The sequence below is a fragment of the Coregonus clupeaformis genome, chromosome 16 (assembly GCF_020615455.1).
Source record: "Coregonus clupeaformis isolate EN_2021a chromosome 16, ASM2061545v1, whole genome shotgun sequence".
Lineage (NCBI taxonomy): Eukaryota > Metazoa > Chordata > Actinopteri > Salmoniformes > Salmonidae > Coregonus > Coregonus clupeaformis.
In genome coordinates, this window is record NC_059207.1 from 15,050,307 (window position 1) to 15,070,612 (window position 20,306).

Consider the following 20,306-nt stretch of genomic DNA (forward strand, 5'->3'; position numbering starts at 1 on the left):
CCTCTCGCGCCATCCCTAGTTCTCTCCCTAATGAGAGCTGGCGGGACAATAGTGCCATTGTTGGCAGTGTTTGGGAACCCCGTGCTGAGAACAATCGCTGTTTACCCAAGCAGTGGCAAAGCCCAAACCCTCTCCTTCATTACCTCTGGTGCACTGATTAAGTCTGCTCCCTCCGTAAGCCGCTTCAAAGGGCCATTAAGCCAGTCACTAGGACCCTCCTCTGCCTTCTCTCCTCATCCTCCTCCTCCTCCTCCTCCTCCTCCTCCTCCTCCTCCTCCTACTCCTCCTCCTTCTCCTCCTCCTCTCCTCCTCCTCCTCCTCCTCCTCCTTCTCCTCCTCCTCTCCTCTCTCTCCATTCCCTTATTCCCGCCTCTCTCCCGCTATCATCACTCTTTCATCCATCTCGGTTTGTTGCACATTCGCTAGTTCTCATCCTCCTCCCTATTTCTGATGTCAACAGCATTCCCTCTCTGATTTACACGTTTCATCAACAGAGACAAAAAGGTCCACGTGTAACCACACTGTCAAGATTATAGAGGAGGGAAGGAGGGAGGGGGAGAGAGAGAGAGAGAGAGAGAGAGAGAGAGAGAGAGAGAGAGAGAGAGAGAGAGAGAGAGAGAGAGAGAGAGAGAGAGAGAGAGAGAGAGAGAGAGAGAGAGAGAGAGAGAGAGAGAGAGAGAGAGAGAGAGAGAGAATGATAGAAATACATTTTAAAAACACAACAAAATATGACAAATATATGGCTAAATGAGAGTTATATGAAAAACCCTCTCTTTCAGAATCACCTTGACCTTAATACAGAGTGTATGTTACACTGTGGGCATGCAGAGGCTATGCCACCAAATGCAAAAGAGCTTTCCATAAATAATAAAATTGTCATGAAGGCAGTGTTATCCAGCCTACGCTTGTGAGAAGACAGTGAATTAGTGGATTCCAAGCCTTTCATTCTCTGCCACGTCTCCAGATCACAGTACCTCCTACAGACCATGATACTGTACCTGCGCCATGCAAAGCAGGATCATGAATATGCATAGTTAGGTGGGACTGATGTAATTTCTCTGAGTTATGGGATGTGACAGGGCAGGAGCATACATAAACTAAAGCGCAACTGACAAATGAATAATCCCTTTCTCCACATTACAGCATTTTACATGTCTGTCGCAATACGATTCTTGTGATTGACAAGTGAGCAATGAGAGACAGCCTAATTTTAGATGGCCGCAAAACCTGTATATTTCAAATGAGTTTTGCTGTTGACATTAAAAGATACAATGTAGCGCTTCATACTGCACATTAAAATTATGACATTATTTTCTATAATTGTATTAATGTAATATAAATATATTGTATCATTCATTTCAGCATAACAATATATATATAGACTGATCATGTCCAATAAATACAAACAGTGTGTTTGTCAAAAAATAATAGTATGTGTTTCTTTTCACATAAAAGATGCACCCCGTAAATGGAAGGAACGAGTACGCTAGACAAAAAATCTACAAAACCTCAATGAAATACAGTGGGGAAAAAAAGTATTTAGTCAGCCACCAATTGTGCAAGTTCTCCCACTTAAAAAGATGAGAGAGGCCTGTAATTTTCATCATAGGTACACGTCAACTATGACAGACAAATTGAGAAAAAAAAATCCAGAAAATCCCATTGTAGGATTTTTAATGAATTTATTTGCAAATTATGGTGGAAAATAAGTATTTGGTCACCTACAAACAAGCAAGATTTCTGGCTCTCACAGACCTGTAACTTCTTCTTTAAGAGGCTCCTCTGTCCTCCACTCGTTACCTGTATTAATGGCACCTGTTTGAACTTGTTATCAGTATAAAAGACACCTGTCCACAACCTCAAACAGTCACACTCCAAACTCCACAATGGCCAAGACCAAAGAGCTGTCAAAGGACACCAAAAACAAAATTGTAGACCTGCACCAGGCTGGGAAGACTGAATCTGCAATAGGTAAGCAGCTTGGTTTGAAGAAATCAACTGTGGGAGCAATTATTAGGAAATGGAAGACATACAAGACCACTGATAATCTCCCTCGATCTGGGGCTCCACGCAAGATCTCACCCCGTGGGGTCAAAATGATCACAAGAACAGTGAGCAAAAATCCCAGAACCACACGGGGGGACCTAGTGAATGACCTGCAGAGTGCTGGGACCAAAGTAACAAAGCCTACCATAAGTAGCACACTACGCCGCCAGGGACTCAAATCCTGCAGTGCGAGACGTGTCCCCCCTGCTTAAGCCAGTACATGTCCAGGCCCGTCTGAAGTGCATTTGGATAATCAAGAAGAGGATTGGGAGAATGTCATATGGTCAGATGAAACCAAAATATAATTTTTTGGTAAAAACTCAACTCGTCATGTTTGGAGGACAAAGAATGCTGAGTTGCATCCAAAGAACACCATACCTACTGTGAAGCATGGGGTTGGAAACATCATGCTTTGGGGCTGTTTTTCTGCAAAGGGACCAGGACGACTGATCCGTGTAAAGGAAAGAATGAATGGGGCCATGTATCGGAGATTTTGAGTGAAACCCTCCTTCCATCAGCAAGGGCATTGAAGATGAAACGTGGCTGGGTCTTTCAGCATGACAATGATCACAAACACACCGCCCGGGCAACGAAGGAGTGGCTTCGTAAGAAGCATTTCAAGGTCCTGGAGTGGCCTAGCCAGTCTCCAGATCTCAACCCCATAGAAAATCTTTGGAGGGAGTTGAAAGTCTGTGTTGCCCAGCGACAGCCCCAAAACATCACTGCTCTAGAGGAGATCTGCATGGAGGAATGGGCCAAAATACCAGCAACAGTGTGTGAAAACCTTGTGAAGACTTACAGAAAACGTTTGACCTGTGTCATTGCCAACAAAGGGTATATAACAAAGTATTGAGAAACTTTTGTTATTGACCAAATACTTATTTTCCACCATCATATGCCAATAAATTCATTAAAAATCCTACAATGTGATTTTCTGGATTTTTTTTCCTCATTTTGTCTGTCATAGTTGACGTGTACCTATGATGAAAATTACAGGCCTCTCTCATCTTTTTAAGTGGGAGAACTTGCACAATTGGTGGCTGACTAAATACTTTTTTTCCCCACTGTATAGGAAGAGTCCACAGAGGCAGAGAGAGAGACAAAGACTGCTATCACCAAGCAACACATTAGCTAGTGGTGCTACATGAGCGACGTTAGTGATAGGGCTATGTTTAAAATCAGAATGCACTTTAAACAGCTCATGGACACATACAGAGACGCACACAGACAGACACCCAGTGGTCTTTGTGGTTGTGTATGAAGATTAGGGGCCGTTATAATGATAGAGCAGTGAGTTCCCATTAGTTAAAGGTGCAATATGCAGAAATTGCTCCGTCATTTCCTGGTTGCTAAAATTCTAATAATTTAAGTTTATGTGACAGAACAAGCAGTCAGAGTGTAGAGAATCATTGTACCATCTAAACCGCTGTGAAATATATTTTCAATAACCAAAGCTATTGTATTTTCAGCTGTTTGAAGCTGGTGTACAAAACCGAAAGTAAAAGACGCAAAAACTAAACTGAAGAAAGGGAAGCATAGAAATAGCGCACATAGAACAGATCTACCGCTTCTTAGACTGGCTTTCAATGAGAATGACAGATCTATAACTTTTGGTCGGGTCTCCCAAAAAAGTTACATATTGCAGCTTTAACAATCAACGCTTGTGATAAGGGTCAGCCCCCTGTAGCTGGACTATAGAAAGGGAATATTCTGATTGGTCGTTTCATAAGGGACTACTCCCCTTAATGACGATGGAATATGCTCCACGTGATACCACCAGCACAGGAGAGGGTTGTCACATCATTGGTTGTAGATCTAGAATTTCAATAATCAATTGAAATGATTATTGAGACAAAATATGTCATGTTTAGAAATATACTGTAAGTGTTCAAAGGAACAGGTGCATTCAGACAGACATACAGACAGACAGACATACACACTCACTGAACTCCAACAACACAACCATGTATGCTTTGTATGTACACACACACAAACACACACACACACACACACACACACACACACTGCCACTCTAGCGCTTCAGAGAGCGCCAATTTAAAGATGCTAGCGTACTGTACTCGGCCCCGCCTCTGCACCTCTCTTCTCACCTCTTTCCCTATCCTCCCTCCCCCACTCACATCCTCTGTGCTGCCACACACACACCCAAGGGGAGGACACACTGCTCATAGCACCCAGGAAATGAACTTGACATTTGATGCAGACAAAGTGTACCCATGCAGAGATAGGGCCTAGTGGGAGATAAAACCAACCCCCCTCCCCTAAGACCGGCAATGCATTAGAGGGGATTTCAGCGATCTGCGGACGCCACCGGGTGTCCACAGAAAATGAGCTCCGTCGTTGCCAGTCCTCCTCTGTCTGTCTCCACCATCTTTTTCTATCACTTCCTTCAGTTTTCATCCATTACCTTCTGTTTGTATGTATCGTTCTATGTGATGGGAGGTTGAGAGAGATGACAGATGTTAGCAGAGGACTTGGTGATGTCTACACTTGCGCTCATAATTAAGCCCCACCCCTTCGGAACACGCAAATATTTAAATGAGATTGAATGCAGGATTTTTCATAGAAATGCAACATTCAGCTTCTACTGTTGTGGATGTCATATAGCTTCCAGTGCATTGGTTTAGTAAAAAAAAACACAGACACACACACACACAGACAAGATCTTGCATAATGTTTAATTGGATTAATGCTTTAGCCAAAGCTGCTTAGTCATTTGGATATTGTGCCAAACAAACACAAACACACACACACACACACACACAAACACACAGCCAGTGTTTGTCTCAGTCCCCCCTCTATTAGACATGCAAGAATGTTAACACCATTATACATTATTGTAAGTGCCTGTCTGTGCCCGCCCCCTCCTCTCACTCACCGTATTGTGTCTGAGGGGTAGTCTAGACGTGTGTGTGTGTGTGTGTGCGCGTGCGTGTGTGTGTTTGTGTGTGTGTGTGTGTGTGTGTGCGTGCGTGCGTGTGTGAGTGTTCTTTTATATGTTACTGCACACAAATCACTGATCATAGTTGAAATATGGGCACTATGTAAACCTACTCACACACAGTCTACGCCTTTTACACACAGTTATACAGACTAGATATTTAAGTGGATAGTCTCTAAAGCTGTGTTTGAAAAGTTCTAGCTTCATTAAAACACAACAAAATACTGTTCAAAATTTGAGCAATCAAAACTACCATGGTCCAAACACACCAAGACAGTCGTGAAGAGGGCACAACAAAGCCTATTCCCCTCAGGAGACTGAAAATATTTGGCATGGGTCCTCAGATCCTCAAAGAGTTCTACAGCTGCACCATCAAGAGCATCCTGACTGGTTGCATCACTGCCTGGTTTGGCAACTGCTTGGCCTCCGACCGCAAGGCACTACAGAGGGTAGTGCATACGGACCAGTACATCACTGGGGCCAAGCTTCCTGCTATCCAGGACCTCTATACCAGGCGGTGTCAGAGGAAGGCCCTAAAATTTGTAAAAGACTCCAGCCACCCTAGTCATAGACTGTTCTCTCCGCTACCGCACGGCAAGCGGTACCGGAGCGCCAAGTCTAGGTCCAAAAGGTTTCTTAACAGCTTCTACCCCCTAGCCATAAGACTCCTGAACAGCTAATCAAATGGCTACCCGGACTATTTGCATTGTCCCCCACCCACCCCCTCTTTTACGCTGCTGCTACTCTCTGTTTATTATCTATGCATAGTCACTTTAACTCTACCTACATGTACATATTACCTCAATTACCTTGACTAACCTGTGCACCCGCACATTGACTCTGTACCGGTACCCCCTGTATATAGCCTCCCTACTGTTATTTTACTGCTGCTCTTTAATTATTAGTTATTTATTTTAATGTTTAAATTTTTTACTCATCTATTTTTTACTTAACACTTATTTTTCTTAAAACTGCATTGTTGGTTAAGGTAAGTAAGCATTTCACTGTAAGGTCTACACCTGCTGTATTCGGCGCATGTGACAAATAACATTTGATTTGATTTGATCCTAAATGTGTGAATTAGATTGAAATTATGTTGAAAGTTGTGTGTGCCATACTTGGTTAGATGTACACAGAATGGTAGATCTGCAATCTACCGGTAAGCTATCTCCCATTTGAAAACCCTGAGCAGTCGAAAGGCACGACAAATTGTATTTCAAATAGTTACTGTAAAAAATGTATAAAAACGTTTCTTTACACATAAAACCTGCATGACCAAAGTTTTAGACAATGTGGACATTTTGGCCTCTTTACAGTTTCCTCATTAAAAGGATATATAATGCGTTTAAAAAAATCTCAATGTGCATTGTGTACACTGATTTGAATATCCAGGAATACACGGTGAATATGTGATTTTCGAAAGGGTCTGAGGGCAAGGAAAGGGAGGGAGCGGTTGTCAATCCCTAATCCCCCTCCCTTAGGCTTAATGAACGCACTCAGGAAAATGTCACAATTTTGATAAGGTTGAATTGAGCGGATGGGGGTAGAGGGGAGACTTTCATTAGCTATAGCATTAGTAATATCTGTTTTGCATTTCTCTGATGCTGTATACAGCCAGGGCAGCGTTGCATCAGCCGACACACACCGCTGCCCTGCCCTCCCTAACCTGCTCTCTTCCATCAAAACACAAGAGACATATTTTCCGTTCAATTCACTGCATTCAGCAGATTAAAACACGAATTGAGAATAGAATATGTAATTCTCAAAGAACATTTATGCAAAATGCTGCTTTAAAAGAGTAAAAAGGGAGGTGAATAAGGAGGAAGGAGGAGGGAGGGAGAAGATGCAAGGTGCATCTTGTTTGGGCTTTGCATTGTCTTAGACAAGTCAATCCAGGCCCAAAGGAAGGATATTCAAAAACACTTCTGTACACAACAAAGACTAAAAAGAGGGGTTTGGAATAAGACAGAGCTAAATTAAACAATATTGTGGGCCATCAACACCTTTTGTCAAAAAAGCAATATCTTAAATAGTACGGCGCAGAAGAGGCTTGCCTACCACCCTCTTGGCTTCTGCAAACTCCCCTCCCTCCTGCCACCTCCCCTCTCTTCGCTGCCAGCGATTTGCATTCATTTGCATCATTTTATGATGTACATATCCTTTGTTCTCACTGTAAAACGATGATGCAGGAGAAACCCTACCTACGCAGTGCTATTACACACGCCACTGACGGCCACTTGGATATTAAATAATACAAAATAAAAAATGCAGTTTTGTTCCTTTTAATTATACATTGATAACTAGTGATTTTGTCAAATGCCCTACCCCTGGTAATTCCATGCATTAAAATTAGAAAAAAATATGGATATGTTTCGGTTTAGTGGAATTTTTTGAACAGCCGTGGACAGGATAGAATGTGCTATCACAAAGCGGCAGGAGCCTCAGCTGATATATATAGCATGGGGGAAGGATCGCATCCAGGCATGAAATATGGAATTACATGACGAATAGGAAATATTAAAATTATAGATGGAAAATAAATAATTTAAATGAAATAGCAGCTTTCATATAAATACATTTGATAAATGACCTACTTTTTTCTTTAGTTAATGCTTTAACCTTGCTGCTATCTATTATATGTTTATTACACATTTATTAGATGACAATAAAGGCTTTATTCTTATTGGTCAAGATGGACAGGTGTAGATTTTTGCTATTATCCTCAGTGGCGATTCATCATGTGTGCCCAAGCACAAACGCATAAACACACACAAACACACACACACACACACACACACACACACACACACACATACAAACACTGTACCACGCTTTAATCATGCAAACGCATGCAGGGGACATTATGTCCTGTGGCCTAGCGTTAATGACATGGAGGCTGCATGCAGGTATACAGATGTAGGATCTTAATTTGATCACCCTGTTGCAGGAGAACATTTTAAACGTGTAGTGCATTTGTGGTTTAAAAAGGCTTCTGGAGTTTGTAATTTCAGACTTCATTTTCCCTTACAAAAAATTTTATCAACCCCTACAAAAATGGCCTTTAAATTATAATCCACATAAAAATTATAATTTCCTGTTGCCGCAGGATTATTTTCCTGCTGTAGCAAACTGGCTCAAATTAAGATCCTACATCTGTATTCTGGAAGGTCTATTCTAGGGAAACACAGGCTGTGCCTTATGAACGGCAACACTTAACAACCGCTCTCTGTCATACTGGATTTCATTAGTGCTAAATTAGTACAAGTAATGCTGTGCCATATACAAACGTAATAGGATACAAACACACAGGATATTGTGCATTTTCATGGTTGCTATTCTATAAATCAAATACATACAGTATATACAGTATATATCATGTGAATTTCTGAGGCACATGTACCCACTGGCCATAGAGCATCCAGCACATTGAAACACAAGGCAATAATTGAGTATTAGGGGATAGAAATGACAGGCTGCAGTAGCCCTGTTCCCAGGGGGAATGTTTCAGGAGTGTCACTGCACATCTTCATCTGAGAGATGAAAATAGTCATCCCTTCCTGTTTGGGCTTTGACCCCATGACCCCTACCATGCTCTCACACTGGCAATGGCTGATGGAAGGTTAGACATCGCTCTGACTCCTAAAAAGCATAGCGTGCCAGTTATCTTGCATTGAATTCTACCTAAATAATGCAGCGGTGGATATAGTGGTCTAATGACACTGACTTTTAGGATGGTGACGTGAATGCCATGGTATTGTTGTAGACACATCCTGAAAAAAGGTACAGTTGAAGTCGGAAGTTTACATACACTTAGGTTAGAGACATTAAAACTCGTTTTTCAACCACTCCACAAATGTCTTGTTAACAAACTATAGTTTTGGCAAGTCGGTTAGGACATCTACTTTGTGCATGACACAAGTAATTTTTCCAACAATTGTTTACAGACAGATTATTTCACTTATAATTCACTGTATCTGCTAAATGACTAAAATGTAAATGTAAATGTATCACAATTCCAGTGGTCAGAAGTTTACATACACTAAGTTGACTGTGACTTTAAACAGCTTGGAAAATTCCAGAAAATTATGTCATGGCTTTAGAAGCTTCTGATAGGCTAATTGACATCATTTGAATCAATTGGAGGTGTACCTGTGGATGTATTTCAAGGCCTACCTTCAAACTCAGTGCCTCTTTGCTTGACATGGGAAAATCAAAAGAAATCAGCCAAGACCTCAGAAAAATATGTGTAGACCTCCACAAGTCTGGTTCATCCTTGGGAGCAATTTCCAAATGCCTGAAGGTACCGCGTTCATCTGTACAAACAATAGTACGCAAGTATAAACACCATGGGACCAAGCAGCCGTCATACCGCTCAGGAAGGAGACGCGTTCTGTCTCCTAGAGTTGAACGTACTTTGGTGCGAAAAGTGCAAATCAATCCCAGAACAACAGCAAAGGACCTTGCGAAGATGCTGGAGGAAACAGGTACAAAAGTATCTATATCCACTGTAAAACTAATCTTATATCAAAATAACCTGAAAGGCCGCTCAGCAAGGAAGAAGCCACTGCTCCAAAACCGCCATAAAAAAGCCAGACTACGGTTTGCAACTGCACATGGGGACAAAGATCGTACTTTTTGGAGAAATGTCCTCTGGTTTGATGAAACAAAAATAGAACTGTTTGGCCATAATGACCATCGTTATGTTTGGAGGAAAAAGGTGTTGGCTTGCAAGCCGAAGAACACCATCCCAACCGTGAAGCACGGGGGTGGCAGCATCATGCTGTGGGGATGCTTTGCTGCAGGAGGGACTGGTGCACTTCACAAAATAGATGGCATCATGAGGAAGGAAAATTATGTGGATATATTGAAGCAACATCACAAGACATCAGTCATTAAGTTACAGCTTGGTCGCAAATGTGTCTTCCAAATCGACAATGACTCCAACCACACTTCCAAAGTTGTGGCAAAATGGCTTAAGGACAACAAAGTCAAGGTATTGGAGTGGCCATCACAAAGCCCTGACCTCAATCCTATAGAAAATGTGTGGGCAGAACTGAAAAAGCGTGTGCGAGCAAGGAGGAATACAAACCTGACTCAGTTACACCAGCTCTGTCAGGAGGAATGGGCCAAAATTCACCCAACTTATTGTGGGAAGCTTGTGGAAGGCTACCCGAAACGTTTGACCCAAGTTAAACAATTTAAAGGCAATGCTACCAAATACTAATTGAGTGTATGTAAACTTCTGACCCACTGGGAATGTGATGAAAATAATACAAGTTGAAATAAATCATTCTCTCTACTATTATTCTGACATTTCACATTCTTAAAATAAAGTGGTGATCCTAACTGACCTAAGACAAGGAATCTTTACTACGATTAAAAGTCAGGAATTTTGAAAAATTGAGTTTTAATGTATTTGGCTAAGGTGTATGTAAACTTCCGACTTCAACTGTAGATGTAGTATTTTGTAGAGGACCGTGGTTAAAGCCTGCATTCACATTTGCTAAGCATTTGAACTATAGAGTGAACCCAAATCACTGGCCTGATACTGAAGGATTCTGATTAACAGTATCCATCTAAACTCTTTGAAAGAAAGGTTCCAAAAGGGTTCTTCGGCTATCCCATAGGAGAACCCTTTTTGGTTCAAGGTAGAACTCTTTTGGGTTCCATGTAAAATCCTCTGTGTAAAGGGTTTTACCTGGAACGAAAAAGGGTTCTACCTGGAACCAAAATGGGTTCTTTAAAGGATACAGGGTTCTCCTATGGGGAGAATGTACCTTCCTCCTGACTTTCAAGTCCACAGCACAACGCGTTCCTGAAGACCCGTATAGTAAACTTTACTCACATAATGGACTGGAGTTTTTTTGTTTGGTTTGACAAAACACCAACCAGAGGGACAATAACGTATGACCTTGTCAACAGACAACACTACAGCGTAAGTGGCATCCTTCTAAAGAGAGGTATAGTTAGATTGGAGTAACAATACACACAATATTACCATGCGAGGGTGCTTGCTATTCAATACCAAAACATGAAACCATATGCTTGGTCTGAGAAATGTATATTTGTTGTATTTTATCACAAATCTTTGACTTTGACTTTATCAATGACGAAAATAGAAACTAGTGATTTGATAACAACACTCTCTATGATGGCTAAAGGTCTGGGAGTGTAAATGGTGAGTAGTGACTCTGCCGCTGACTCTCCTGCCCTGCGACTCGGCCTGCCCTCCCTAATTGGCCCTTCAGAGCACTCCACCAATAGACGGAGAGTAGAGGGAGTAATTACAGTGGGTACACTACCACATGCTGAGGCACATGGGCGCTGACATCACCCTCTCTCTTGAACCCTTTAATTCTACATCGCACAATAAATATTTTACTTGAATACCAAGATCTACAAACAGCCTTTTGGAGTAACCAGAACATTCTGAATAGTACTAGGGGTAAGCTCTTGGTATTGTCTGGTACTGTTTGGAGAGTGTGAGTTAGATTTAGCTAATTATTAATTAATAATTTAGCTATTAGAATATTTTTTATGACAAAGTTGTATGTCTACAGATTCAGCATGTTGTGCATAGCACACACATTCAATATCCCAAGAAATGAACATCTGTCAATCTCTCCAGCTGTGTTTGAGATGGTTTTACAACTAATGGCGCCGGAGGAGATGGCTGCCGTTTTATGGGCTCCTAACCAATTGTGCTATTATGTGTGTTCTTTCACATTATTTGTAATTTATTTTGTACACAATGTTTCTGCCACCGTCTCTTACAAACGAAAAGAGCTTCTGGATATCAGGACAGCGATTACTCACCTCGTACTGGACGGGAAAAAAATATTCAACGAGTCGGACGCAAAGGATTTACTTCAGACACCCGACAAGGCCCAAATCCCCGTCATTCGCAGGTGAAAGAGACAGAGATATCGGGGACGTAGGTCGGGGTGCCTGGTAAGGATCCGACGGCGTATAGGTAATCCGCCTCTTCCATCAGTCCTATTAGCCAACATACAATCATTGGATAACAAAATTGATGCGCTACGATCACGAATATCCTACTAACGGGACATTAAAAACTGTAATATCTTATGTTTCACCGAGTCGTGGCTGAACGACGACATGGATAACATACAGCTGGCGGGGTTTACGCTGCATCGGCAAGATAGAACAGCTGCCTCCGATAAGACAAGGGGTGGCGGTCTGTGTATATTTGTAAACAACAGCTGGTGCACAAAATCTAATATTAAGGAAGTGTTGAGGTTTTGCTCGCCTGAGGTAGAGTATCTCATGAAAAGCTGTAGACCACACTATTTACCAAGAGAGTTTTCATCTATATTTTTCGTAGCTGTCTATTTACCCCCACAAATCGATGCTGGCACAAAGACTGCACTCAATGAGCTGTATAGGGCCATAAGCAAACAAGAAAACGCTCATCCAGAGACGGCGCTCCTAGTGGACGGGGACTTTAATGCAGTGAAATTTAAATCTGTTTTTACCTCATTTCTACCAGCATGTTAAATGTGCAACCAGAGGAAAAAAACTCTAGACCAGCTTTACTCCACACACAGAGATGCGAACAAAGCTGCAGAGATGGCTGTACTTCTGGAAGGTTCTCCCATCTCCACAGAGGAACTCTAGAGCTCTGTCAGAGTGACCATCGGGTTCTTAGTCACCTCCCTGACAAAGGCCCTTCACCCCCGTCTGCTCAGTTTGGCCCAGTGGCCAGCTCTTAGAAGAGTCTTGGTGGTTCCAAACTTATTCCATTCAAGAATGATGGAGGCCACTGTGTTCTTGGGGACCTTCAATGCTGCACACATTTTTTGGTACCCTTCTCCAGATCTGTGCCTCGACACAGTCATGTCTCGGAGCTCTACGGACAATTCCTTCGACCTCATGGTTTGGTTTTTTCTCTGACATGCACTGTCAACTGTGGGACCTTATATAGACAGGTGTGTGGCTTTCCAAATCATGTCCAATGAATTGAATTTACCACAGGTGGACTCCAATCAAGTTGTAGAAACATCTCAAGAATGATCAATGGAAACAGGATGCACCTGAGCTCAATTTCGAGTCTCATAGCGAAGGGTCTGAATACTTTACTTATCTTTGTATATTGTTTTTTGTGGTGTAGTTGTTTTATATAAGCCCTTGGGCTTCCAACCACACCTGCACATTGTTTAATTAAATGTTTTATCTGTATTGTTGTCTATCACTTGTTTTCTTTGGCGCAAATAAAAATAATAGTGACTAACTTTGCTGCGGGCTTGCATGGACACACACACACACACACAGCATGGTTAGTTCAGCATTTGCTTCTTTGTATTTTTTGGGGGCCCTTTGGCTTTCTAACCTGAGCTCACCTCATGTTGGGTCAGCAGCAGGCAAAGTCCCAGACAGACATGTCCATTTGGCCTCTCTCCTGAGCAGGGGAATCAGGAGCATATTTCTCCAACCCTGCAACACGAGGGAACACACACACAGAGGCAAGGTTGTAAATGTAATGCTTTTCCATGCAGCCAGTAACCTTTACATGTCAGATATAGTTTCTAGAGAAAATCACAATGAACATGTTCCCTCAATGCAGAGGAGAGGGGTGATCACATGATGCTTGTGAACAGAGGTTGCATTTAACATCGCTAAGTTTGCTTTGCAGTATTCAAATTGGCAATAACTTCAAGCAAATGTCTGCTCAACCTTTACATACGGCCACAAATAGCAGCTCAAACACCTTGATGTCACGTGACTGCTTCACACCACTTAGAAACGGTTTTCAGATCCTTCAGTGAAAAATTGTGGTAATGTCAGTTGACTGAAGATTTACATCTTTATATGCCATTAAATTAACCAACAATGGCCTACTCAGATCTGTGCAACATTGTTATTTTGAATGGGGGTTAAAAATAATTAGCAGCAGCAGTGGTGTGTATTATAATTATTTATCCTGCTACCAGTCACTTTCTCCTAATCCCCAGCCTACATGTAGATATCTACCTCAAATTACTCCAGTATCCCTCCACATTAAAATGTGGTACTGGCACTGACCCTGTATACAGTGGGGGAAAAAAGTATTTAGTCAGCCACCAATTGTGCAAGTTCTCCCACTTAAAAAGATGAGAGGCCTGTAATTTTCATCATAGGTACACGTCAACTATGACAGACAAATTGAGAAAAAAAAATCTAGAAAATCACATTGTAGGATTTTTAATGAATTTATTTGCAAATTATGTTGGAAAATAAGTATTTGGTCACCTACAAACAAGCAAGATTTCTGGCTCTCACAGACCTGTAACTTCTTTTTTAAGAGGCTCCTCTGTCCTCCACTCGTTACCTGTATTAATGGCACCTGTTTGAACTTGTTATCAGTATAAAATACACCTGTCCACAACCTCAAACAGTCACACTCCAAACTCCACTATGGCCAAGACCAAAGAGCTGTCAAAGGACACCAGAAACAAAATTGTGGACCTGCACCAGGCTGGGAAGACTGAATCTGCAATAGGTAAGCAGCTTGGTTTGAAGAAATCAACTGTGGGAGCAATTATTAGGAAATGGAAGACATACAAGACCACTGATAATCTCCCTCGATCTGGGGCTCCATGCAAGATCTCACCCCGTGGGGTCAAAATGATCACAAGAACGGTGAGCAAAAATCCCAGAACCACACAGGGGGACCTAGTGAATGACCTGCAGAGAGCTGGGACCAAAGTAACAAAGCCTACCATCAGTAACACACTACGCCGCCAGGGACTCAAATCCTGCAGTGCAAGACGTGTCCCCCTGCTTAAGCCAGTACATGTCCAGGCCCGTCTGAAGTTTTCTAGAGTGCATTTGGATGATCCAGAAGAGGATTGGGAGAATGTCATATGGTCAGATGAAACCAAAATAGAACTTTTTGGTAAAAACTCAACTCGTCGTGTTTGGAGGACAAAGAATGCTGAGTTGCATCCAAAGAACACCATACCTACTGTGAAGCATGCGGTGGAAACATCATGCTTTGGGGCTGTTTTTCTGCAAAGGGACCAGGACGACTGATCCGTGTAAAGGAAAGAATGAATGGGGCCATGTATCGTGAGATTTTGAGTGAAAACCTCCTTCCATCAGCAAGGGCATTGAAGATCAAACGTGGCTGGGTCTTTCAGCATGACAATGATCCCAAACACACTGCCCGGGCAATGAAGGAGTGGCTTCGTAAGAAGCATTTCAAGGTCCTGCAGTGGCCTAGCCAGTCTCCAGATCTCAACCCCATAGAAAATCTTTGGAGGGAGTTGAAAGTCTGTGTTGCCCAGCGACAGCCCCAAAACATCACTGCTCTAGAGGAGATCTGCATGGAGGAATGGGCCAAAATACCAGCAACAGTGTGTGAAAACCTTGTGAAGACTTACAGAAAACGTTTGACCTGTGTCATTGCCAACAAAGGGTATAGAACAAAGTATTGAGAAACTTTTGTTATTGACCAAATACTTATTTTCCACCATAATTTGCAAATAAATTCATTAAAAATCCTACAATGTCATTTTATGGATTCTTTCTTCTCATTTTGTCTGTCATAGTTGACGTGTACCTATGATGAAAATTACAGGCCTCTCTCATCTTTTTAAGTGGGAGAACTTGCACAATTGGTGGCTGACTAAATACTTTTTTCCCCCACTGTATAGCTTCCTATCTTATTTTGTATTAAATCTTATTTTTCAATTAGTTATACTATTTTTATGTTGATTACTGCACTCTTGGGTAGGGCTTGCAAGTGAAGTATTTCACTCTACTTTTGCATGTGACAATAAAACTTGAATTTGAACTGTACTGTATTACATGAATGGTAGCCCAGACTGGTCTTGTCTGGACACATTTCTTTGCATACCGATGCTCCATGAGCTGCCATGTTGTTGACCCATGTCCCCCTGAACACTGACCCCACTCTGTGGACAGAAGGAGGCTGGGGTTGGGGAGTGGGGTCTAGGCCCTGTTCTGGGGAGCACATGGCCCTCTGGAGTCATGGGTGAACTCTCCAACCCACCAAGGAGAATCTCATTTATATCTACTTTTCAGAGAGAACAGCATCACTAGTGATGTCCTTCACACCACAGAGAATGGATTAGTCCACAACCAATGGAAACACACTACAGAACAATATATGAAGCCCTCAATCCATATCTCTGCAATTGCTATCCATAAAGAACTGGATGCAGTCAACCAAATGTGTTGACGTTCACACTACAATTGAGTGGAGCTAGAGTAACCTAACTGGTCCCCTTTCTCTTGTAGCTACCAATGTTCCAGATGATCAAGGGATATGATTGATGAGACGTTGCATTATGGCATTAAAAACATACTATGATCATTTAGAATAAAGGCCTTTACCTCAATGGCTGAAGATGTCTATATGGCAACACTGGAATGGCTATTTTCATCCTACCGTCTAAACATTACTGTCCACAGCTTTACAATGGGTGGCATCTTTATCTCAAGTATCTCTCCAGGGTCTCAGAGAGTTCTGTTGTGTGTCCATGTGATGGTCTTCCTGACAGACGTCAACAGGAGACTGACAGCTGACAGTTCTTATTAAGCCTCAATGTCAAACCAGGATGAACACGCACACGCACGCACACACACACACATATACTGGAAAATGGGTTAGCTACAACAGTAAAATAAGATGAATCTATCTCTCGTGAAGAACAAATGATAAGAACAAATGAACAACATTAACAATATGTTATTATCAAGTATTCATATTTATTGATAGGAAATCAAGAACAATTGTACAGATCTCACTGTGGCATATATCCAAAAAGATGACAATGTAAAGTACATCTAAACATTACATAAGCCCACAGAAGTGTGAAAGGCAATTATAGCACTGGATTATTGATTTATTCATGAAAATAATATTACATGGAATTCATAAAAGAAAAATTATAATCTGTGCAATGAACCTGCTGAACAAAGCATGTGATTTCAGAAGACAAATCTAAAGACTGAATCTAGATAAGTGATTTCACTTTATGATTCATTAAAATGTATTGGACACACTCACACATACACTCTCTCTCTTACTGTCTTTCTAAGTGTGCTCGTGTGTTACTGTGGTTCTGTGGTTAACCGAGTCTGTGTGTTCCTAGCCCTACGGCAGGGTTTATGATAACTGCGTGGCACCCCCCCACCCCATTCCCTTTATGGCTTGTGTGGCTTGTCTCTTCGCATCTCTCTCCTGTACACTCCAACCCCCTCCTCTCGCTATGCGGCTACTGGCCCACAGAAGCTTGGATACTAAGACTCAACCATTATGGACAAAGAGCACTATGGCACAGGTCGACACAAAAGCTTGAATACAAAACCAATACAGACACAAACACAAACATAGTCACATTGATACTGTTTGCATACAGTGCCCACTAATGTTACGCTAAATTTCTATTTCCATTCCTGATATTATGAATGTTATCAGAGCCTGACTTGCGTTTTCTGTCTCATTTCCTTGTGGTAATAATCCATTAGCAGAGGCCAAGCTCAACCACACAGCTGTTTAATGATCCTGCCTTCTCTAGGAGCCCGCTGGGGCGTACCACGCATCACCAGGAAGAGGGGTGAAAGGAAGAAACTGTCTGCTACTGTATAGCTGCCTGTTTCCTATGACTACAGTATGTTCATAATGTGGACTAGATCACAAGGGTGTACTGTAGAGGGAACACGCATTTACAGACATGCATGTGCACAATATAAAACACACACACTCACACACGCACACACACAGACACACACACACGCACACAGACACACATATCTGCCGTTCATCTGCCGTTTGTTTGGTGTGGTGTGTTTTAGGGATCCCCGGCTGGTGGACGTCTGACTGCTGACATTTCCTCGCAATTCTACATGTAGAACAGAGGAGGCTGGTGGGAGGAGATATAGGAGGACTGGCTCATTATAGTTTTGGCAAGTCGGTTAGGACATCTACTTTGTGCATGACACAAGTAATTTTTCCAACAATTGTTTACAGACAGATTATTTCACTTATAATTCACTGTATCACAATTCCAGTGGGCCAGAAGTTGACTGTGCCTTTAAACAGCTTGGAAAATTCCAGAAAATGATGTCATAGCTTTAGAAGCTTCTTATAGGCTAATTGACATCATTTGAGTCAATTGGAGGTGTACCTGTGGATGTATTTCAAGGCCTACCTTCAAACTCAGTGCCTCTTTGCTTGACATCATGGGAAAATCAAAAGAAATCAGCCAAGACCTCAGAAAAAAATGTGTAGGCCTCCACAAGTCTGGTTCATCCTTGGGAGCAATTCTCCTAGAGATTAACGTACTTTGGTGCGAAAAGTGCAAATCAATCCCAGAACAACAGCAAAGGACTTGTGAAGATGCTGGAGGAAACAGGTACAAAAGTATCTATATCCACAGTAAAACGAGTCCTATATCGACATAACCTGAAAGGCCGCTCAGCAAGGAAGAAGCCACTGCTCCAAAACCGCCATAAAAAAGCCAAACTACAGTTTGCAACTGCACATGGGGACAAAGATCGTACTTTTTGGAGAAATGTCCTCTGGTCTGATGAAACAAAAATAGAACTGTTTGGCCATAATGACCATCATTATGTTTGGAGGAAAAAGGGGGTCGCTTGCAAGCCGAAGAACACCATCCCAACCGTGACGCAAGGGGGTGGCAGCATCATGCTGTGGGGGTGCTTTGCTGCAGGAGGGACTGGTGCACTTCACAAAATAGATGGCATCATGAGGAAAGAAGTTTATGTGGATATATTGAAGCAACATCTCAAGACATCAGTCAGGAAGTTACAGCTTGGTCGCAAATAGGCCTTCCAAATGGACAATGACCCCAAGCATACTTCCAAAGTTGTGGCAAAATGGCTTAAGGACAACAAAGTCAAGGTATTGGAGTAGCCATCACAATTCCCTGACCTCAATCCTATAGAAAATGTGTGGGCAGAACTGAAAAAGCGTGTGCGAGCAAGGAGGAATACAAACCTGACTCAGTTACACCAGCTCTGTCAGGAGGAATGGGCCAAAATTCACCCAACTTATTGTGGGAAGCTTGAGGAAGGCTACCCGAAACGTTTGACCCAAGTTAAACAATTTAAAGGCAATGCTACCAAATACTAATTGAGTGTATGTAAACTTCTGACCCACTGGGAATGTGATGAAAATAATACAAGTTGAAATAAATCATTCTCTCTACTATTATTCTGACATTTCACATTCTTAAAATAAAGTGGTGATCCTAACTGACCTAAGACAGGGAATCTTTACTAGGATTAAATGTCAGGAATTGTGAAAAACAGAGTTTAAATGTATTTGGCTAAGGCGTATGTAAACTTCCGACTTCAACTGTGCATACACATCACACACACAACAATAAACACAAGCACATTCACTGTACAGAGAAAGCAACCCATGAAGTTTGCTTTCTAGTAGGTAGAAACATCTCCCATTATGGTTTCTAGTCCTGGCCTTTTATATTCCAACAACGTGGACCAAGGCCACCACATACGGTATATAGGGCCTTTCAGCCATATCTGCAATGGCTTGGTACGTGCTAAAGCGCTATAGGGGGAAATAGATTGATAAGAAATCATACGATTCTGTCCTGCGTATTTAAAGAATGTCCTCTAAGGGCTCGGATATACCGGTAGCGTTTGCCGGCTGAGAGTACTTAGCACCTCTGAGTGGTTGAAAAACTAGTTTTAATGACTCCAACCTAAGTGTATGTAAACTTCCGACTTCTGACTGTGAGGACGCTCCCTTCTTAGTGAGCACTTTGTAATAATTAAGTGATGTATAAGACAAGTTAGCCTGGAGGACAGAGAGAGAGAGAGAGAGAGAGAGGGAGCGAGAGAGAGAGAGAGAGAGCAGCTTCTTTAACTGAACCTGTACCAATGTCGCTTCAACTTGAGAGAGGCAGGGGCAACAGTGAAGCTACAGTGAGGGAAAAAAGTATTTGATCCCCTGCAGATTTTGTACGTTTGCCCACTGACAAAGAAATGATCAGTCTATAATTTTAATTGTAGGTTTATTTGAACAGTGAGAAACAGAATAACAACAAAATAATCCAGAAAAACGCATGTCAAAAATGTTATAAATTGATTTGCATTTTAATGAGGGAAATAAGTATTTGACCCCCTCTCAATCCGAAAGATGTATTGCTCCCAAGTCTCTTTTATACAGGTAATGAGCTGAGATTAGGAGCACACTCTTAAAGGGAGTGATCCTAATCTCAGCTTGTTACCTGTATAAAAGACACCTGTCCACAGAAGCAATCAATCAATCAGATTCCAAACTCTC

General features: G+C 41.9%; 1 long non-coding RNA gene across 2 annotated transcripts in view; it reads right to left on the reverse strand.

The window, feature by feature from the left end:
• Window positions 1-20,306, reverse strand: part of LOC121584491 — a 61,871-nt gene that overhangs the window by 27,897 nt on the left and 13,668 nt on the right. For both annotated transcript variants that reach the window (XR_006003725.1, XR_006003726.1), the window contains exon 2: window positions 13,366-13,459. This is a non-coding gene — a long non-coding RNA (uncharacterized LOC121584491). The remainder of the gene's footprint in view (window positions 1-13,365; window positions 13,460-20,306) is intronic.